The sequence below is a fragment of the Lepus europaeus genome, chromosome 4 (genome assembly GCF_033115175.1).
Source record: "Lepus europaeus isolate LE1 chromosome 4, mLepTim1.pri, whole genome shotgun sequence".
In the NCBI taxonomy this organism is placed as follows: Eukaryota; Metazoa; Chordata; class Mammalia; order Lagomorpha; family Leporidae; genus Lepus; species Lepus europaeus.
The window spans coordinates 28,652,393-28,676,474 of NC_084830.1; positions in this window are offsets into that span (position 1 = coordinate 28,652,393).

Below are 24,082 nucleotides of genomic sequence, written 5' to 3' on the forward strand. Positions count from 1 at the left end.
AGGAGCAAGTGCACAGTTGCTCCTGTTGTGGACCCAACAAATTGACACTCTAGTTTCTGGCGCCAGTAACCACCCTAGGCTGTCGTCATGAGTTGCCAAGGCTATGGAAGCCTTCCAAGTTTGCCGACTCTGATCATATTTAGACAAGGTCATAAATGACAGGGTAAGGATAGTAACCAATGATCCTAAGAGTGGCATTTACCAGGTCTGAACAATTATACAGCATTAAGTGGGGAAGAGGACCATCAGTACACACAGGTTGGGAGTAGAGCCATTGGTGGTAGAGTAGAGGTTATGATTACAAAGGAATGAGGCCCAAGTACGCTAGACAGGGTCTAGAACAAAGGACAGAGTCATTATTAGAGGAGCTAGGAAAGGTGCTGTCTAAGCTACAATTAAGTTTTCTGATTGAGAGGCAAATAGAACCTGACAGAAGGGGCTTGATAATAATCTGTTGGGCTTTAGGCCTTGTAAGTTAAGAGGCCCAGACCTATCTATCTCTTCACATGGGGTATATCCTAAGGGAGGTGTGAACCTCCTAGGGGAAGGCACTCTGTTGACTTTCATTACTTGGCAGGCCTAGGAGGAGAGCTGGCCAGGTAAAAGCAGGTGGCATCTCTAACAAGAAATTTACAGTTCTGCCTGCAATGTTGCTAACCCTACTTGGCCGTCCCCTCAGCTGCAGCAGTCACTTTGGAAGTTGGGCTGAGTGAAGGGCTTTTCAGCTTAGAGCCAATAAGATCTGTGGCTCTGACCTGGGCATCCTTCGACTCCAGGGCAGGTCCATTTCCAGTGATCCAACTCTTGGCAGAGCTGCCAGGGCTCTTCACAAGCTGACTTCTGCTGAAGCCCAGGCTTACCACTTTGAAAGCCACTGCAGTGGACTGGCCTGTTGGGTCTCCTTGAGGGCAGATCACTGTACAGATCAGCCATTAATAGGCCTGCCACCCATTGCTTCTGATGCCTAGCTTTCCTTTCCTCCTGGTTTGTGTTAAAGCAGACCAGAGGATGCTGGGTCAAGGGAGTGCCCAAGTCCGATCTCTAATCTTTGGTGGCCTGAACTACAAGTCTAAAGTCACAGGCATGTTCTGTAGTAGTTTTTCAAGTATCTTTTAAAATATAAATATGGCATAACTGCAAAATACAAATGAAAACTCCATTTACTGAGTTTCCAATCAGGAAATTCACTTTTAAAACAAGAAAAACTTCCTAGATGACCTATCTCCAGAGGTGTTTTTTTTTTTTTTTTTTTTTTTTTACCAGAAAGTGAAGTTGTAAATCAAGAAGATAGAATGGATGCCAGATGAAAGTAAACGATGAGGCTGCAGACCTGTGGGGATCAGTGATGACATTTGTGACTTATACTTGTGTTCTTCAGGACATGCTCACCTGTACCCATGCTATTTGCAAACATCTCAAGCAATGAGTGAGAGTGGACAAGCGAGTAAACTACACCACTGTGGAGCCAGTATAGACAGGTTCTAAGTGGTTTACTAGAAGCTCAGAGGGGTGGAAGGAATACAAGGTTTTTGGGATTAAAAAATAGGGAAGCTGGGTATGATTTAGTACTTGTGATAAAGATACTAACATGAGGTAAAATAGGGCTAGGGATATATAGAAACTCTTTGTATTATTAGTTCACAATTGTTCTTTTATAAATTTAAAACTCTTCTGAAATAAAATGTTAAGGAAATAACCTTGGGCCGGTGTAGCTGGTCAAGTTGCTGCCTGTGATGCTGGTATCCCATGTGGGCACCAGTTCATGTCCCTGATGGCTTCCAATCTAGCTCCCTACTAATGGCTGGGAAAAGTAGCAGAGGATGGCCCAAGTGTCTGGGTCACTGCCACCCACATAGGAGAACCAGATGAAGCTCCTGGCTACTGACTTTGGCCTGACCCAGTTCTGGCAGTTGTGGCCATCTGGGAGGTGACTCAGTGGATAGAAGATATTCTCTCTCTCTCTCTCTCACTCTGACTTTCAAATAAATAATAACATTCTCTTACTAGTGTAAAAATAAACTGAGTTGTTAATAGTGGGTAAATTATAATATTTAAAAATGTGGGTAAGCACAAGTAACATGCTGATCCTAAGAAGGAACAGTAAGAATTAAGCTGGTTTTACAAAATTCTTTTTGTTCTTCTAACATGAGATAAGTTGTGTGTCCCACAGAAGTCTGTTTCTTTGGCAGTCTTGTCTCGTAATTGCTACAGCATGGCACAAATCCATGAGAGACATGAGATGGACATTTTGCTTCTATAAGAAACACATTCCTTTTAACAGCTCTTGAGATTCTAAGTGGTTGTTCTATATCACAGTGTAACACAAGCTTTTAAAATAATTTTGGTCATGAAAATATACCTAGAGCACATAGCATAGACAAAGGAACAATTCAATTATTGCAAAGGAAAAGTTATTTTAAGCTGGCATATGGCTACTCATATTGTGTAATACTAAGATGTTGGTAAAAAGCTTCCCTCACAGCCTCAGGTTAACAAATGAAAGATTAAAGAAAAATAAAAGGAATGATGGTGCTTACATTGTTTCCTATTTGTTGCTCTTAAAATGAATATATAATAATAATAAAAAAAACTTGAGGCTGGTGGTGTGGTGGAGCAGGTTAAGCCTCTGCTTATAATGCCAGCATCCTGTACAAGCACCAGTTAGAGTCCCAGCTGCTCTACTTCTGATCTGCTCCCTGATAATGCACCTGAGAATGTAGCAATGGTGGCCCAAGTACTTGGGTTCCAGCACCCATATGTGCGACTCTAATGGAATTCCAAGCTCCTGGCTTTGCTCTGGCCAATCCTGGCCTTCGCAGACTTATAGGGAGTGAACTAGTGGGTGGAAGATCTCTCTTTCAGTATCTCCCTGTCTATTTCTCTGTAATTCTATCTTTCAAATAAAATAAACAAATACTTTAAAAAGAGAAGTTAACAGGAAAAACACTTGACTCTGTAATAACTAAAAATTACCTGAGTATTTTTAAGCTAGAAATTCTATAATTAGCAGTTTTTTTTTAAATTAAGACATTTTCTTGGTTCCAGTCAATAGAAAATGGCAATGTTTTCAGGAAAAAAAGAACCAATTAAGTCTGTTGGCCAGGCACAACTCAAAGATGTGACTATTATATCCTTTATAGAAACCTTTAAGTATATTAACATGCCAATCAGTTTCTTAAAATTGATAAAATAAAATTAACTAGAGTGTGGTTCTCTTTTTTGTGTATGTTGTCTTCAAGCTGACCACAGGTAGAAGTAGACAGACAAATTTTCAGGGAAAAAAATGTGCAAATGTAGTTAGTATAGGGAACAAAGAGAAATCACATAGATTAAAAAAATTACCTAACTTTTTGAGAGTTTTAAGCTGATTGCTGTAGTAATTTAAATATTTGCTTCAACATGGTTTTGGTTACATAAAAGAAGGGGTGGGCATATAGTTTAATAGACACGCTGTTAGTTGTGATGTCCGTGTACCATATCAGAATGTCTGGATTCAAGTCCTGGCTCTGCTGCTGATTAAATCTTTCTGCTAATGCACAACAGGACAAGGCAGGAGATGATGTCTCAAATGATTGTGGCTCTGCCTCTTTCCTATGTGGGAGAACTAGTTTGAGTTGCCAACTCCAGGCTTAAATCTAGACGAGCGCCCGCTATTGCAAATTTTTAGGGAGTCAACTGGCAGATGAGAGCTCTCTGCATTCTGTCTCCCTCTCTCTCTACTTCCCTCTACCTCTTTTTCAAATGAATAGATCCAATCTTAATGGTACAGGACCTTTCCTCCCAGGAGGATTTTAAAATTGCTATGGTTCAGTACAGTATATAATTATGTCTCCCATTATCCCCTTCCTAAATGTGAGATATATTGCAGTTATGCTTTTGTTGTTCTCATTTGGGCTTCATAGGCATGGGGCAAGTAACCTGTCATTTTAGTTCACAGGCTCCCAAAGAAAAAGAAGTCACATCCAGACATAGTGAGATAATGATATCCTGGATATAATCTCTCTTTCACTACTGTATGTGATACTGATGACACACTTTCTTCAGGAGTGGATAAGCTTGTTTTACATGTCAAATGAAGAGAAATTAGTGTCTGTGGCCAGAGAGAAAGTGTCCTTGATTTTATTCCTGTTCAAAGTGTAATTCAGCACTATATAGTCGTCATGATTGATGTATAGTGACCCTTACCGGAGAGCTTGTAAACTCTGTCCATTTTAATTACCAGTTATCCATGTGATGTGCTTTGGCTGACAGTGTGTGAATGTGAATTGAAGTAGTGCTAGTGACATATAAGAAGTTCAGAGTCATTATGTTGCCCCGTGGTTATACATCTTTCCTCTGTGATAAGATAAAAAAATATTCTAGTTGGGTTTTATCATTTAGTTTTGATCCTTGGATATTAAAAATAGGTAATTGTTACATTCAACCTGAGATAAATATGTTTTAATAGTCCAGTCTTTCTTGTGAACTAGCAACGTATTGGGATTGTTTGTTTCCATAGTGTAGCTTGGTTTAGGCCAATTTGAAGTATGAATTATCTGTACAATTATTTCTTTAAAATGCAGCATTCTAAACCCAGATATCAAACTCAGTATAAATACTTATGTTTTTCTTTTTTTTTGTCTAAAAACAATAGTGGAATTTATTTTTGTAATAATTATAAAAATGTTTAACTTATACATTAATAAATATGAACAAGTTTATTGCAGTTAAACTTTCCCCAAAGAATTTTCACTTGATAGTGTAAAAATAGATATTTTTAAATTATTTTGGCTATCGACACTATTTAAGGGATGTTACATTATAAAGACAGAAGATAGAATGCAGAAGGTAGCAGTTAAATCTCTAGTCTGAAAATTAATAGGCAATCTTTCCTTATCAGCAATTTTTCTTTCAGTGGTCACGTGCTCATGGTCATCAAGAAAGATGAGCCAGTATTGAGGAGAAGGGAGAGACAAAGACCACCTCTCTCTTTTATTTCAATATCTTGTGATAACTGTTCTATTTGAACATTAATTTTTGTTATTTTTTAAAATTCTTTAATGGGCATAGTTAAAGAGAGATCGATCGATCGATCTATTTATCTATCTATCTAACTTCCATCAGCTGGTACATGACCCAGATGGCTGCAACAGCTAGCGGTGGTGCAGGCTGAAACCTGGAGATTCTTCTGGGTTTCCAGAGTAGGTGCAAGGGCTCAAGCACATGGGCCATCTGATTCTGCTTTCCCAGGCCCATTAGCAGGGAGCTGGATTAGAAATGTAGCAGCTGGGACATGATCCGGTATCCACATGAGATGCCATTGTCACAAGTGGTGGCTTAATTTGCTATGCCTGAACACTTGTCCCAACATTAATACTACTGTTAATCTCTTACGATATCTAATTTATAAATTAGGATTTATCATGTATATATTATATACCATATATATTATATATGGTACAGTCCAGAGTTCAAACATCCATTGAAGGTTCTAGAAATATATCCCCTACAGATAAATGGGGACTATTCAAGAAATCTTATGACAATAATCCTAAGACTCTAACAGTTAATGTTCACTCCTGTCATTGCCTATAGCAATAATAAAATCAATATCAACCCTCAAGATTTGAGCCCTATGTTTATAGTTATCTTTGTGGATTATTAGATAAGTGAAAAAATTTGATTGTTAGCAGAGATCTAGCTATTATTTATTCTTCAAGATTTATTTATTTGAAAGTCAGAATGAGAGAGAGAGAGAGAGAGAGGGAGAGAGAGAGAGAGAATATCTTCCATTCACTGGCTCACTCCCCAAATGGCCACAGTGGCCGGGGCCGGGGTTGGATTAGGCTGAGGTTAGGAGCCAGAAACTTCATCTGGGTCTATCATGTGGGTGCAGGGATCCAAGAACTTGGACCACCCCCCACTGCTTTCCTAGGCACATTAGCAAGGAGTTGGATCAGAAGCTGAGTAGCCAGGGCTCAACTGGTAACAACATGGGATGCTAGCACTGTCAACAGTGGCCTCGACCCATTATATTTTTCTAAATATAAAAATCTTCAGTTGGCTTCCAGATTGGACATCACTAAAAATGATGACCTACCGCTTTTACTCTAATTCTAAAACAACATTAAATCCATAATGATATCTATTAGGTTCAAACTTTCTAAAAATGAAGATAAAATTTAGAATTTTCTATGGAACGTGACAGAAAAACAGATTAATATTAATGAATCTTGTATTACCTAAAACTGAAACCAATAATATTTCATATGTATGTAAACTTTTAATACTTTTTTCATTAATCTATTTTATCTTTAACAGAACCATTAAAATATCATTGTTGTTTTCTTTAGAGGAGAGCACAAATTATATTTTATGTCCTATCATCTCTTTGAATAATTTTACCAAAGATAAAGAGAAATGCAAGTTAAACCACTTATTTCAAATAAACACAATAGCCTACATTTTTTATGTTTTTCACACAGGCTGATGATAGCACCACAATGCAATCCCATCAGTCAAAAGGATTGAGGGCTTTGGAAATGTATTTTTTTTAACTTTTATTTAATGAATATAAATTTCCAAAGTACAGCTTATGGATTACAATGCTCCCCCCATAACTTCCTTCCCACTGCAACCCTCCCATTTCCCACTCCCTCTCCCCTTCCATTCACATCAAGATTCATATTTGATTATCTTTATATACAGAAGATCAATTTAGCATATACTAAGTAAAGATTTCAACAGTTTGCACCCAAACAGAGACACAAAGTGTAAAGTGCTGTTTGAGTACTAGTTATACCATTAACTCACAATGTACAACACATTAAAGACAGAGATCCTACATGAGGAGTAAGTGCACAGTGACTCCTGTTGTTGACTTAACAAATTGACATTCTTGTTTATTGCAAAGTAATCACCCTAGGCTCTAGTCATGAGTTGCCAAGGCTATGGAGGCCTTTTGAGTTCACCGACTCTGATCTTATTCATACAAGGTCGTAGTCAAAGTGGAAGTTCTCTCCTTCCTTCAGAGAAACATATCTCCTTCTTTTATGACCTGTTCTTTCCACTAGGATCTCACTCGCAGAGATCTTTCCTAAGTGTTGAAATTTAACTGAAAAGTGGTCCCTGTTAAATATGAGTGGGACTAAGAGAGGGAGGAGATGTACAATATGGGACATGCTCAATTGGACTTGCCCCAAATGGTAGAGTTAGAAATGTGCCAGGGGATTCCAATACAATCCCATCAAGGTGGCATGTACCAATGCCATCTCTCTAGTCCAAGTGATCAATTTCTGTTCACAGTTGATCATACTGATAGGACTAAGAGTCAAAGGGATCACACAAACAAGACTAGTGTCTGCAAACACTAACTGATAGAATAAAAAAGGGAGAGAACGATCCAACATGGGAATCGGGATACACAGCAGACTCATAGAATGACAGATGTCCTAAACAGCACTCTGCCCTCAGAATCAGCCCTTAGGCTGACGCTGTGGCTCAATAGGCTAATCCTCCATGTGTGGTGCTGGCACCCTGTGTTCTAGTCCCAGTCAGGGCACCAGATTCTATCCTGGTTGCTCCTCTTCCAGTCCAGCTCTCTGCTGTGGCCCGGGAGTGCAGTGGAGGATGGCCCAGGTCTTTGGGCCCTGCACCCACATGAGAGACCAGGAGGAAGCACCTGGCTCCTGGCTTCGGATCAGTGCAGTGCGCCGGCCACAACGCGCCGGCCTTAGCAGCCACTTGGAGAATAAACCAACGGAAAAAAGAAGACCTTTCTCTCTCTCTCTCTCTCTCTCACTGTTTAATTCTGCTTGTTAAAAAAAAAAAAAAAAGGAATCAGCCCTTAAGGCATTTGGATCTGGCTGAAGAGCCCATGAGAGTATTTTAGGCATGGAAATGTATTTACCACCCATATCTGACATTGACAACATTTTGGGTACTCTTTCCTGGAGTTTTCCAAAATATCCTCTCATTTGAATTTAGTGTAGAAGAGAGCCTTGTTAGAAAATCTGTTCTACCACTACACAGTGATCACAACGTAAAAAATTTATTCTGTGAGTCTAAAACCAGTTATTCCATGAGTATAGTACAGATTGAAAAATCCAAAACCAAATATTGCTAACTGCTAAGTTTCTTATAGCATATTTTGATTTTGCCACCTATATTTTCATAATGATCTCAAATATATTTTTACATGAGTGAAGGTGATTTAAATTCACATTTTATCAAAATGTCAAACATTTGAATGAATTAGATTATCACTGAGATCTTATTTTACTGAGATACAGGAATGAGCTATTTCTTAATAAAATCCTTCATTTTTTATGAAAATGTCTCTATTAAAAATATCACTAGTAAAAGTAGTGAAACAGATATTTTTACATTTAAGGAAATAGTCATCAGCATTATCAGTGGCTACATTCCTCTGTAATCGCTCAACCAGATTATTTTAATTCTGGTAAAATTCGTGTTTTTCTTTAAGGAAGCTTGAAACTATGATTGGTGCTTGTCAAATCTTGATATATTTTAACTTCAATAGTTGGCAGTCTATAGCAGTCATTTTAAAAATAGCTTTAGTAAAGTATAATTTACATACATAAAAATCTTTTTTTAGTGTACCATGACAACTTTGCTTTAAATTTTTTCTTGCTACATATTCAAAACCATGGGGATTTATTTTTCTCAAAATGTATTTTTAAAATTTATCATTTTAAAATTCTATATTTTACTTCCTCATTTTCCCTCAATATTTTTATTTTCTTCTTCATACTTTTAATATCCTGAAGTGCATATTTTATGTCTGACATGAAAGCAAAGGCAACTTATTGGTATTGTTCTTTTCTTCTTATTAAACTAAATTACGAGGGGGTAAAACTTAAATACTATGTTTTATTATTTCTTAAAATATCGTAATAATCCCATATATGTTTGCTAAAGACTAATGAATCACTCATGAATAATGATGTTGCTAGAAAGCATAGTTCTTTAATATTACTTTAATATCAATAATTTTAATACCTCAGATAACTAACTATACAGCAATTATGGTCTAACATAATACATATATATGTCTACATTTCATACTTGATAAATTTGAAAAGAAGTTATGGAAAGATTAATACTTTTTGTCCTGACTGCAAATCTCTTTTCCTGTTCAAATAAATAACTTTAACAATAGTCAAAAATAAATGCTTTCATAAACATCATTAATTATTTTGCATTGTTTCTTACAATAGTAGACATTTAATTTTGATAAAATTTCAACATAATTGTATAGTAATTTTTATTGTGTTATATTTAGAATTATTTCTTAGAATTGAAAGTAAACACATAAGTTAACAACAATGTAAGTAGCACGTCTCTTTTGTTTTATAGCAACCTTACTAATTTTTAATAGATATAATAGCAATTTAAAGAAACATAAAATCAATGAAGATTTATTAATTAAAAGGAAAGAGAGGGGCTGGCACTGTGGCAAAACAGGTTAAGCCACCACCTGCAGAGCCTACATCCAAATGGGTGCCAGTTTGAACCTCGACTGCTCCACTTCTGATCCAGCTCCTGCTATGGCCTGGGGAAAACAGCAGAAGATGTCTCAAGTGTTTTCACCCCTGCCACTCACATGGGAGACCCAGATGATGCTCCTGGTCCCTGGCTTCAGCCTGGCCCAGCCCTGACCATTGCAGCTATTGGGGCATGAGCTAGTGGATGGAAGATCTGTCTCTCTCTCTTTCTCTCTCTCTCTGTCTCTCTCTGTCTCTCTCTGTCTCACTCTCACTCTTGCTCTGTAACTCTGCTTTTCAAATAAATATATCTTAAAAAAAGAAAAAGAAATGATGTGATAATATGTGTTGGGCATTGCCTAAAACCTCCATTACAATATGGCGCCTGGCGGATGTTCGAGGGGCGTGTCTGCGGCTGCTACGGTTAAGCTATGTAAGATCAGACCACCAGCAGGGATAGGTCCGTTTTAGTTCTGGACACGTGGACAGTGCATGATCCTTATACCTCACTTAAGATGCCCCTGTGTGTGGTCCACCCATGCCTGCATGACCTTTTTACTGATTGGCTCCCCTACTGCACGTGTCTTTCGTAAGCTTTATAAGCCTGTACCCTTCCTCAATAAAGTAGTTCCTGCTTCGACAGAACTCACAGGTGCTTGCAGTGTGTTTGACCCATTGACCTTATCTCTCCCATTTGCCTTGTCAGGGAGTGCCTGTACTGTCCCCTGCTGGTCAGGGGTCAGCCTCAGGCTTAAGATCCCAACAATATGCAATTTATTTATGCACTTAATTTTACAAAGATTAAAGAAAAAGTCAACATTAAATAACAGATCCAAGTCTAATAAAAGCTGGAAATTGAACATCATTTGCCATATTATTCTTTTTATGTCTGTATCATTGTTTCTGGTCTACCTTACACTAGATGCATGTTTGTTTCCATTCTTTCTCTTTCTCCTATTTCCTCCCAGCAGAATTTACTTTTTTTTTTAAATTTATTATTTACGTTCTGGTTAAATTTCAAATTCATCTCACCTTTACTTTACAGAGATTATAAAATAGTTAATTTTTTAAATTTATTAATTTTCCTTACCACATGTTGCTATCTTAAAAAAAAAAAAAACTATTTACCAATGCAAGTTATTTTTCATTTTCAAATGGTAAATCAGGCTTTTAGTTTGCCTGTAAATTTGGAAATATTCTATTTCCCACATAACTGTTCAAAGTTTTTTTTTTCTTTTTTTCAGATCTATCCTGGCTATCTATTTAATATAATCAATATCACCTAATATAATCAATATTACCTAATATAATCAATATTACCTAATAAGTGTTTGTCAGAGAAATGGTGGGAAATGTGCAACTGTGACTAATTCCAGTTTCAGAACATTTTGTGCACTAGTTTGCTTTTAAACATTTGAACTCCACTATGTCTTATCTCTGTATCAGGTGTGGCCTTCTTTCACAACAGGGTAAGATGTTTCATATCACAGACAAATTCCACTTCATTATCACCTTTCAGTCTGATGTGGCAAAGGGAGTTTAAAATGATGGCTGATTTTTAACGTTTAAACTTCAGCAATGAAATCTGGATTGCTCTCCACCAATAGGTCAGCTTTTTCTGCCTCAGTCAACATTATTCACAGAAAAACACAAGTACAGTTTATGTTAAATGTCATGACAATGATGTCTAACTTATTTAACAAAAAGTTACCAAAAGGTGTTTTCCAATTCACTGGCAATCAGGTGCTAAGATATTGATTATCTGATCCTTGACAGCCAAAGACCCTGGTCAAGTCTCTCTAGCCAAAGATAATAATATAGTTTTCCATCCTGTATTGTAAATATTATCATATTCTATGCATATCAACATTTTGAAAATATTAGAAAGCCCATCTTAAACAACATGAAAAGTGTAGCTACAATTTACATAGAACATGTATTTCTGTGGACACATGTTGAATTAAAATTATCATCAATGTCATATATAACAAGATTTCTACATTAGTTATTAGTCATAAAGACTAATGGCTGCAATGGCCGGATCTGCACCGATCCGAAACCAGGAGCCAGGTGCTTCTTCCTGGTCTCCCATGTGGGTGCAGGGGCCCAAGCACTTGGGCCATCCTTACTGCCCTCTTGGGCCACAGCAGAAGGCTGGACTGGAAGAGGAGCAACATATTCCGGTGCCCATATGGGATGTCGGCACCGCAGGTGGAGGATTTTCTGAGTGAGCCTTGGCACCAGCCCCGGATTATAAAAATTTTAACAAGTTATACTAGCTGATTTCAGAGAAACAAGGGAAAGCTTAATGTTCTATAATTAAATGATTAAAGTTTAAAACAAAGTGCTTTACTCTAATGGGAATTGAGAAATTTAGTGTTGTTAGCCATTTTGGATGGGCTAATTAGAAATTTTAAAATCTTTTAATTTTTTTTTTTTTTTGACAGGCAGAGTGGATAGTGAGAGAGAGAGAGACAGAGAGAAAGGTCTTCCTTTTTGCCGCTGGTTCACCCTCCAATGGCCGCCTCGGCCAGCGCATCTCGCTGATCCGAAGCCAGGAGCCAGGTGCTTCTCCTGGTCTCCCATGCGGGTGCAGGGCCCAAGGACTTGGGCCATCCTCCACTGCCTTCCCGGGCCATAGCAGAGAGCTGGCCTGGAAGAGGGGCAACCGGGATAGAATCCGGTGCCCCGACCGGGACTAGAACCCGGTGTGCTGGCGCCGCAAGGTGGAGGATTAGCCTGTTAAGCCACGGTGCCGGCCTAAAAATTTTAAAATCTAAACATGACTGCTGCCACTGTTCTTAGCATCCATTGTACAACACCTACATTATACTTTTACTTTTTTTAAAGATTTAGTTATTTATTTGAAAGTCACAGTTACAGAGAAAGGAGAGTCAGAGAGAGAGGTTTTCCATCTGCTGGTTCACTCCCCAATTGGCTGCAACAGCTAGAGCTGCACCGATCTGAAGTCAGGAGCCAGGAACTTCTTTCAAGTCTCTCATGTGGGTGCAAGGGCCCAAGGACTTGGGCCATCTTCCACTGCGTTCCCAGGCCATAGTAGAGAGCTGGATCTGAAGTGTAGCAGCCGGGACTCAAACCGGCACCCATAGGTGATGCTGTTGCTCCAGGGTATTAACCTGCTGCACCACAGCCCTGGCTCCCCCACATTATGCTTTTTTGAGGAAGAAATTTTGACAAGATTTAATGTTAAGGAATATTATTCTATGTATATTTGTTTAAAATATATTGAGTAGGGGCCACCTTTTGAGGCAGTGAGTAAAGCCCTATCTGCAAAGCTGTCATTGCATATGGATTTCAGTTCAGTTGTTTGCTGCTCCACTTCTCATCCAGCTCACTGCAAAGGTCTGGAAAAAAGCAGTGGAAGATGGCCCAAGTGTTTGGGTCCCCACCACCCACCTGGGCGACCCTGATGGCTCCTGGCTCCTGGCTCCTGGTTTCAGCATGGCCCAGCACTCACTATTGTGACCATCTGGGCAGTGAACCATTGCATGGAAGATATATCTCTCTGTGTAACTTGGACTTTCAATAAATCTTTAAAAATACTATTAAAATATCAAGTACCATAGTATAAGATGATGCTAATTACATTTTGTCAAAAAATCTAATATCTCCTTGTATGAATTATAGTTTATAAATTTCTGTACAGATGGGAAAAAACAAAGTATTGGGGAGTGTTATATGAAAATACTCAGATAGTGTTCAAGTCAGATTTACATATGCATATCTGTAAAACAACCAATAATACATGGCTAATCACAAAAAGATGGCATAGTATGATAGTCTTTGTTCAGTTTAGTATTAAAATTTCTTATGCTATCTCTAAAGTTAACTATATATATAAATATCTTAGAGAAAATATGACTTTATTGTCCATTTTATGACATATTGTCAATAATAAATTATGTTGACTAATAGCTTATACCTCTCATGATTGGACAATACTTTATCTGATATATTTTTTATATATTGAATGATTTTGGCAGTTTATTTATTTGAAAGGCACAGGGAGAGTTAGTGGTAGGCGTAGGGGTGGAGGTAATCTTCTATCCACTGGTTCACTCCCCAAATACCTGCAGCTGCCAGGTAAAAACTAGGAGCAAGAACTCCATCTAGTCTATCACATGTGAGGCGAATCTTATTATATACATACTATAAGTGAGGCATTATTATAGGCAATTTCATAAACATTCTTTTACTTTCTATCCTACATAATCAATAACCATTTGATTATTATAAAGATTGGCCAAATCATTTATTTAGTAAATTTCAATAAGAATTTTTGGATTTTATCTTTTAATATACTATCTCATTTGCATTAACAGTATTTTATAATGAAATGAAGGAACAAAGGAAGGAAGGATGGAAGGAATGAAGGAAGGAATGAGGGAGGGGGAAGGGAGGGAAAGAAGGAAGAAAAGAAGATAGATAAATTCTATTTTGGATCCTCAGTCTACGAGAATACTATATCAGCTGAGTAAATCTACTCATCGACAATACCAGTAGAAGAAAGAAAGGGATAAGCAAATACAACAAGCCTATAACAGTGGCTTTAAAAGGGCCATAGGGTATGGGTGTTACTAGGGAGAAAAAATATCAGAGATTAAGTAAGAAGCCATCCAACAAATAAAACAGCATGATAGAAGAGTAAAAGCAGGTGTGCATGTGGCATGGTTGGGAAACTGTGATTACATAAATTTGGATGAATACAAGAGTACTAAAAGGTAAACAGGGAGAAGTATTTGTTTATGACACTACAACATAAAGGAAAATGTTTAAATTATGATATTATACATAAAACATATACGAGTGAAAGTCTTTTCTAATGAATGAAGCGCATAGCCTAGAGCTGCTTCTGACCAAATCAACTGAGCAATTGGATCCACTCATTAATTCCCAGCTTTTCTTTTTTTTCTTGGTATGCATAAGAGAATATGATGATTATGTAACTCTAATGCTCACATCTGGCAGCTCTCCTATACCTCTTTCTGGTACTGTAGTTTTAAATGGTTCTGTTTTACCAGCTGGCGAAAGTCTCAGAATTCTGTCTAAAATATAACCATTCTCATCTTTTCAAGTCATTAGTTTTCTGGTAAAGTCATAGCAAGCCCAGACACCATACTGAGGACATCTGCATCTGAACATCATAAAGCAGCTTTGAACCCAATGGAAAACTTAGTACAAAATTGGCTACCATGATGATTTGAATATAAGTGCACTACATTGAATTTCTCTTCTTTTTATGTTCAAATAATGTGATCTGATGGCCACTGCATGCTATATTAAAAAGTAAATGAATATAATTATCAATACAGTAGAATATGTAATGTAAAATAAAATTATAAATAAATTTAAGTTATTTGGAAAGAGTGTGCTGAAAAAATTATAAAACTTCAAATGTTAATCATTTTTGTGCAAAGAGTTATTACAGCTGAATGTCAAGCCTTCAGATAACATCTCCTTCATTCTTATAAGCATGATATTAATGGGAAAAATTTGCAACCCTTTCCACACTAGAGAATGTTCAAATTTATGAATTCACATAATGCTCTGGACTTATTCTGAGCACTTTTCATAGAAAAATTAGTTCCCCACTAGTAGTAACTCCATAAAGATAGAAGTATTATGCGTTCACATAATACTATAACAGTTTCCCCATTATAAACCCATGTCAACATACAAAGCACATACATATATTGTTATTATGTGAATGGACTTGTTAACTAATAACAGCAACAAAACTCAATATTATAAAGAATGTGGACCTTTAAGAAGTCAAACTTCCACTGGGATTTGAAGTATGAATAAAGATTAAATGTGAAGGCAGAAGGAATTATTGCAGTATGAAGAAGGACATTGTAGATATAAATTCCATAATTTCTGAGTCAATATAGCCTATGTATCTATATATGTGTGTATGCATTCATGTCTAAAGTCATACATACTTACATGTGAAATTAACTTATGTATATAAATCTTATTTATAACTACACACAATACTTAAGAATATGAGAATTGCTTCTATCATTTCTTAGTCCTGATTTCTCAGGGATCTTAAGTCCACAGTCTGGAAGTTACCAAAAATAGTAAGTCTTAAATATAATCCTAGGCCGGCGCCATCGCTCAGTAGGCTAATCCTCTGCCTGCGGCGCTGGCACACCGGGTTCTAGTCCCGGTTGGGGAGCTGGATTCTGTCCTGGTTGCCCCTCTTCCGGGCCAGCTCTCTGCTATGGCCCGGGAGTGCAGTGGAGGATGGCCCAAGTCCTTGGGCCCTGCACCCGCTTGGGAGACCAGGAGAAGCACCTGGCTCCTGGCTTTGGATCAGCAAGGTGTGCCAGCTGCAGCGCACCAGCCGCGACGGCCATTGGAGGGTGAACCAATGGCAAAGGAAGACCTTTCTCTCTGTCTCTCTCTCACTGTCCACTCTGTCTGTCAAAAAAAAATATATATAATATATATACATACATATATATGTATATATATATATATATATATATATATATATATATATATAATCCTAAAGATCTCTAGGGCTACATGTAGGAATAAGTGTTGAACTTGCACAATTCAATTTTAGTGACTATTTCATTTTGAAATGTTCCTGGCCTAACATCAAAATAATATTTTATTTTACTATTCATCCCATGTCTTTGCCTTGGATATTTCATCTACTTCTCAGCACCAAATGGACAAGTTTGAGACTATATTTGTAAATATGCTTACTGTCTTCATGTAGATATATTAATACTTTATTCATACTTACTTTTCTCTGCATTTCACAAATTCCATCTTGGGGCGTGCATTGTGCTGCAGTGGTTTAAGCTGCTACCAGGGACACCCGCATCCCAAATTGGCATGCCAAAAGTCCAAGCTCTTCCATTTCTCTTCCATCTCCCTAGTGATGCTCCTGGAAAGACAGTTGATATGGGCCAATTACTTAAGTTCTTCCACCCATGTGGGAGACCTGAATGGATTTCCCGATTCCTGGCTTTGTCAGCCTACATGTGCCTCTCTTGCTAACTTTCTCTCACTCTGCCTTTCAAATAAATAACTCTGTATTTCTAAATCCATCTCTTTAATTTCTTTTTACCCATTTCATTGTCCAAATTGCCAACTATGTAGTATGATCTTTTTTATCAAACTCTGTGATCTCACTGGATAGTTTGATCTTAACTTTCAAAATTGCCAATTGACATTTTCTAATTCTGTGAAACAGAGTTGTGTTAAAATCAAATAATAAAAAAAGAGAAACACACAACATTTAGGATATAAATAGAAAAGTCTGAAAATAAAAATTCTAGCATTATCAACACTGCCATATAGGGAAGATGGAGATTCTAAAGGTGATAATGAACAAATAGAGAACTATGTAGAAAACCTTGCATCATGCCATGGAAAAGAAGTGTTAACAGAAAAAGCAACTCAAGGCCGGCGCCGTGGCTCACTAGGCTAATCCTCCGCCTTGCAGTGCCGGCACACCGGGTTCTAGTCCCGGTCGGGGCACCGATCCTGTCCCGGTTGCCCCTCTTCCAGGCCAGCTCTCTGCTGTGGCCAGGGAGTGCAGTGGAGGATGGCCCAAGTCCTTGGGCCCTGCACCCCATGGGAGACCAGGAGAAGCACCTGGCTCCTGCCATCAGAACAGCGCGGTGCGCCGGCCGCGGCGCATCTACCGTGGCGGCCATTGGAGGGTAAACCAACGGCAAAAAGGAAGACCTTTCTCTCTCTCTCTACTGTCCACTCTGCCTGTCAAAAAAATAAAATAAAATAAAAAAAGAAAAAAAAAGAAAAAGCAACTCAAATACTCTCTCTCTCTCTTTCTCTAATCTTCTTCATCTGTCATCCATCTATCTACCTATCAACTATGTAACATATTACTTTTATTCAAGAAGAGTGTTCAATAGCTGTTAGTTTAACAAGGAGGGAAATATGGTGTATATCCTCGGGGTAAGTTATAAAAAGCAGATTGTTGGTACAGGATGTTAAGTGTGGTACAGGGGCTTCAGCCACCATTTGTGACACCAGCATCCTCTCTAGGAGCACTGGTACAAGTCTCAGCTGCTCTGTTTCTGATCCAGCTTTCTGCTCCTGTGACTGGAAAGCAGCTGAAAATTGCTGGAGTCCTTGGACCCCTGGAATCTATGCGGGAGGCTTAGATGGAATTCCAGGAATGGCTTTAGCCTGGCCAAGCTCCAACTGATGTGGCCATGTAGGGAGTGAACTCACCAGTGCAAGTTCTGTCTCTTGCTCTAGCTCTCTGTCTCTGTGAATAAGCATTTCAAATAAATAAAACCTTTAAAAATGAAATGAAATAAAATTATGGTTAATTATGGGATGTTAACTTTTCAAGCTATCATAAGCGTAGATGAGGAGATGTGGAGACAGTGAATGCAATAGATCTGTTCTGTTAGGAAGCCTGGCTTTAAGGTTATCTTGATATAAACAAAACATGAAGAATATCAAATCCAGCCTCACGCCTTGGTAGTGTGAGCTGAATCTTAAAGAACATAGGCAGAGATGATACTGGAAAGGGAAAAAAAGGCCAGTTTGTAAATGGTATTGTGTTGTGATAAGAAACTGATTTTTAAATATATTTTCTTATTTTATATATTTGAGAGGGAGAGAGAGAGAAAAAAAAAAAAGCCACAAACTGCTGTTTTATGTCCCAAAATATCTGAAACAGCTGGGACAGGGCAGGGTAAAGCTGGGAACAGGGAAATTAATCCACATTTCCCACACAGGTGTCAAGGACCCATCCATTTAAGCCATCATCTGATACCACCCAAGGTGTACATTAACAAAAAGCTGGAATCAATTATCCCATGTATCCAATTTTGGGCTTAATATCTCAACCAAAATTGTTATATTTAATAAGAAAATCATAAATTTCAGAATATATGTACATATATTTAATGTGATATGATTTGAATATTTGTACTTTACCATTTTCCATTTCTTCAAAAGGTATTGTATAGTGTACATAGATAGTAAAACCTTTGGAAACAGAATCCTTGGCTACATGACTTAACTTTGTTGTGCCTGAGTTTTCTCATAAGTAAAAAAAAAAAATAATGCACTTATTCCATAACAGTGGCATAAGGTTTAATTAAAAATGCATGCAAAATTATGGAAAGCAACTAATAGTGAGAACTAAAATGTTTACTATTATAAGTGTCTCAGTTTTACAAATTAATTGCTCCTAATAATTGATTGATAAACTTAAGAAAATAGCTGAAAGAACGTGGATGAGAGGATGCTTTTCCAAAGTCCACATTCTTAAAATATGAAATTAATATATAAAAAATCTATAACAAATAGATTTTCAGAAATCCAAGATGGCTGAATAAGGAAAAATATACTGGTTTTAATGAGGGCAAGGTAGCAGAAAAAAAGCAGGTGAAGTATATCCCCAGATGAGATTGGGGAGAAGACTGCAGTGGAAATTATACAGAAACAAGAGGTACACTGTTTAGTATGTGGAAAAAGTGGATGTGCAGAAGCAAGTATGGACATTTCACATGATTTCTGCAGCCAGGGGCTGGAGGAAATGCCAGATTCTAAAAGCTAGGTCAGGGCAGATTGAGGCAGCCCATGCCACTGGTGATACTGCATGAGGGAGAACCCTGTAGACAACACTGACATTGAGTCTGACCTGAAGCCCTAGTAGGGGGCAAGGTACCCACCTAGTTTAGAGAAGGAAATGCATATTTCTTTTTTATTTTAAATATTTATCTACTTATTTAAAAGACAGAGTTACATATTTACAGAGGCAAGGAAGGAGGGAGGGAGGGAAGGAGATAGAGACAGGTATCTTCCATCTGTTAGTTCAGTCCCCGAATGAACACAATGGCTGGACCAGGAGCCAGGAGCCAAGAGATTCTTCTGGGTCTCCCATGCGGGTGCGGGGACCCAAGGAGTTGGGTCGTCTTCTGCTTTCCCAGTCCATAGCAGAGAGCTGGATCAGAAGTAGAGCAGCTGGAACTTGAACTGGCAATAATATGGGATGCCTGCACTGCAGATGGCAGCTTTTCCTGCTTCACCATTCCCCCACAAGGGTGTGGTAGAGACTGTGGCACCTGTTGAATGCATGTGCAGGAAAAAGGGATTTTACCAGAGTGCAAAATTGGCTTTTCCCACAGACTTTGTGTCTGGCTAGATGGATTCACAGGGAGATGGGCACCCACATAGGATTGTGAGGTGTCCCCATGCTCTCAACCTATCACAGGCTGCAGGGACCAAACTGCCAAGGCTGAGCACCCACAGGCAGCTAGCTCTGGAAAAGACTCTGCTCTATCCATAGGCAGGGCAAGTTCACAGGGCAGAGAGGGGACACTCTGCACCCAAGGCTCCGGCACTCCTGTGCACTGTGTGGGAATTCTGTGACAGGGTGTGGAGTATAGTTGGGTCTTTGGGCAATCACTGTGTGTGGTATCAGAGGCTCAGAATTCCCTGAATGCCTGGGGTAGGTCATTGCAGATGGTTCTATAATCACACTGAGTACTGCACAAATCCTTTGTGCAGATCATGTGCCAGTGTGAGTAAGGGCTGTACCCATTGTGGGCTAACCCAGGCACTGATCATCTTAGAAGAAAGGATAATCCCCTTACTCCTGCTGAAAAAAAAATCTATCATGCCCAACTTGAGTGTCACCCTGGATTCTTGCCCCACCTTCAAGTACTGAGCAGAACTCCCTGGACCCACCCAACACATGCCTCTAGGTATTTAATGAGGAACAGAGACTCCACTTATCTACAGAGGCTTAGTTCAAATATAAAAGCACCAGTGGAGAAATCAACAATGTTCCCACAAATGTGTAAAAATAAATGCAGACATTCAGGAAACCAAAGACAAGGAATAAAACATGACTATCCTAAAGAAACATAAAAACACTTCAATATTAGAATATTAAAGTGAAGAGTCTGATGAAATACATGAAAAGCAACTCAAAAGAATGGCCATACGATGTAAGCAAATTCATGAAGTAAAGAAATCCAAATATGACATAGATGAAAAACTTTCCCATTAGATAGAAATTTTGAAAGAACCAAGTGGAAATATTAGAAAGGAAAAATTCAATATGTCAAAAAATGCAAACCTTAAAAGCAAACCTATTGAGGCAGAAGAAAGAATACTGCAGCTAGAAAATAAATCTGGAAATATCTCATTTGAAGAAACAGAAGGAAAAGGAGGACGAGGAAGAGTAAGAAATGGAGGAGGAAGAGGAAGAGAAAGAAATGGAGGAGGAGGAGAAGAGAGTGGAAGAGTAGGAAGAGGAGAAAGAAGTATAAATTAGAAAAATAAAAAAACAGTGTTTGAAATTTATAGGGTACTATCAAATGGCCCAACATATTAGCCTTTGCGTTCCTAAAGGTGAGGAAGGAGAGAATGAATTAGAATACTTATTGAGTGAAACAATGACATGAACTGTCCATATTTGAAGAAAGGGATATCCGAGTATAGAAAGCAGGAAGAACTCCTAATGGACATGACCAGAAAAGATCTTAACCATGACACATTGTAGTCTAACTTTCCACAGTGAAAGATAAAGAAAAGATCCTAAAATGTGCATGAGAGAAATACCAGATTACCTTCAGAGGATCTCCAATTAGACTCACAGCTGATTTCTCATCAGAAACCCTACAATCTATGAGAGAATGGAGAGACACAGTCCAAGTCTTAAAAGAAAAAAAATCTATCAATCCAGAATATTATACCCTGAAAAGCCCTCATTTATGAATGAAGGTAAATACCTTCCAGAACCATAGAAATTGAAAGAATTTGGCACCACTCATCCAGTCTTACAAATGATGCTTCAGGATGTGGCACACATCCTTTTGGATAGAAGCTTAAGACTTGTCATGCATTTTTGCAATTTAATTTGCTATACTGTGGGAATATCTGCCTAATCCACATATTTGGGTGCATACATAGAAAGATCTGCAGTCAGCATGCAAAGTCAATAAAAAATAAACTTTGTGGGAATAAGATACCAAGTGTCCTGGCGTACTTGGATGATAGTGCACAGAAGTGAACACTGTAGTTTAATTCATTTACCCTTAGTCATTCTGAAACTGCGACTGACACGTCACTCCGACAGTAGAGACTAAAATAACTGAAATAATCATGAAGAGTCAAGGTCATGACGTATTTTCATGTAAAGAATAGAACTTTACTGATAATTTCAACAAAGAAAGACAATACATTCATAGTGGCAAAGATTCCTTGGGACTATTCAATAAACATTCAAAGATAAATAGATTAATAGAAGGAAAATGAATCACTAAATTGGCTACATAATATTGATTCAATATTATGTATCCACATACATATGCATATAGTTATATACATATATAATCATGATTTGTATTTGAGTCCATTATTAATATAAAAGTAAAGTGATTTTAAATGGTGCTTAGATCAAGAAAAAATATTACAGTGATACTCAAAATGTCTCTTGCTGATGATTATACATAAAGAAGACAAAAGGAAATGGATGCATTAAAGACACATGTAAGATGAGATTCATATAGTTGAGGTTGCTTGTTGTCTTCTGATTCATACACATAGTACTAATCTTCTTAAATATAATATGAAAAACTAAAAAGTACTCAAAGACAAAAGCACATTTTAAGTTAGATATCTAAGACTAAAGTAGAAGTTTCAAATTAGAATCATTACTAAAACATTAACGAAAGCAATAGGAGTTACAGTATGGCCACTGATATTTCAGGAAACACACAGAGTTTTTTAATTTAAAAATCATTGTTACAAAGAGTTTAGAGTAGTTAAGAAGGTGATCTTTGGCCATATGATATTGAGCAGAGATTTATTGAAGGAATGATCTCATGAGAATCCTAGCATACAGAGCAATAAGGAAAGACCTTGGGCAGAATATCAGTTATAAATATTATATAAATACGTCAGAAATAGCTACTTAAAGTCAAAGAACTAGGAAGAGTTCTATGCTTCCATTCTTTTCTATATGGTAGCCCCATGGCAACTGTATTGTTCAGAACAGTGTCAGGTTTTGATACTATCGTTTAATCGATGATCCAATTCAATAACCCTCCAAAATTCTCCATTTGTTAAAGATGCCTATTTTTGGCCTGCACCCCACTTCGATCATATTGTTATTCAAACCATCTGTATCACAACCTTTACCTTCTATGTTACCCTAATCACTGTTGACAACACTTGCTGTCAAAATTTTAACAAGTTAATCAAATTTAAAGTAACTTGATTAATACATTTCTCCTCAGATTCAAGTCTTGACTGTATACAAAAAGGAAATGTCTACTGACATTTAATACTGTCTTCAGAAAAATCAAAGAAAAGTTTAGTTTGTATTGAATACAACCAGGAGTGAATTTGGCAAGTGAACTGAGAAACAAGGGGCCTGACTTGGCTGACATAGTAAGAAACCTGTACCTACTCCAAAAACCCTTTCTGCTGTGCACAGAGGCTCCTTGGTGTGCCACGTGCCAGGTGGCCCCACAATCATGGTGGAAGATGAGAGTTTTTTAATTGACCGGCTCTTCCCCTGACAGACACTTGCAACAGAGGTTGCTTTTGGCTATTACAACTACTCATTTTATCTTCCCTTGGGTTCCTTAAGTCTTCCCCTGTTGCTACTTTCTCCAATTTCATAATCCTAAATGCTCCTTTGTGAACAGAAATTATTTCAGTTGATTGATCTGTCTACCAGGCCCTTTGCCTAATGACATGGAAGCATCTGGACAAAATAAGACTGTGTGTGTCAGTCTATATTCGCATGAAGAATCCTCAAAGACTTACAAAAAGCTGAATGAATTTCAAAATTTTTGTGCCAAAATAAATTTATCTTTTAATTTATTTTATTCATGAACTGTTTCAAATACCTAATTATTGTGAATGGTAAAAAAATGTTACTTACTCATAGTAAATTTGAAGAATAATGTAATTAATGTTTATAATCATGATTTTTCTAGATTGTATATATTTATAAAATCTGTGTGTGTTGGGGGTATATCAATAGAATATTAATAATTAATATAATTTTAAATAATTTAATGATTAATAGAATTTTACTTTTGTTCTATGGACAAGTAATAAATATATCTGTAATGACAGAAAGCACATCCACTCCCATAATAGAAAACTAAGCAAACTGGAGTATACTTGAATATCTAAGTAGAAATTTAGAAACTATTTTTCCTGTAATATTTTAACTACTTTCCTATGTGACACATATTATCTATAAATTTCATCTATTAATCTGTTCACCTTTCAGAAAACAACAAAAGTATTCATGGAAATGCAATCAGAAGATAAATTTATTTTGCTGCCAAAAATTTGAAATACATGCATTTAGTGGTATTCAAAAAATTCATGGAAAGTGTGTATTATGGAAAAAACTATTTATAAATTTTAAATGTATTTTATACCAAAGTCAACTTAATTTTTCATATTCCACTAACACTTAGAACTCTCCTCATATCTATCTTCCTATCCATATCTATCAGTTGATTTTCTGGAAGAAGTATGAGTATTATGTCATGAAAAAAAGGAATGTAAAACTAGAACTAATTGCAATTGATGCTGCA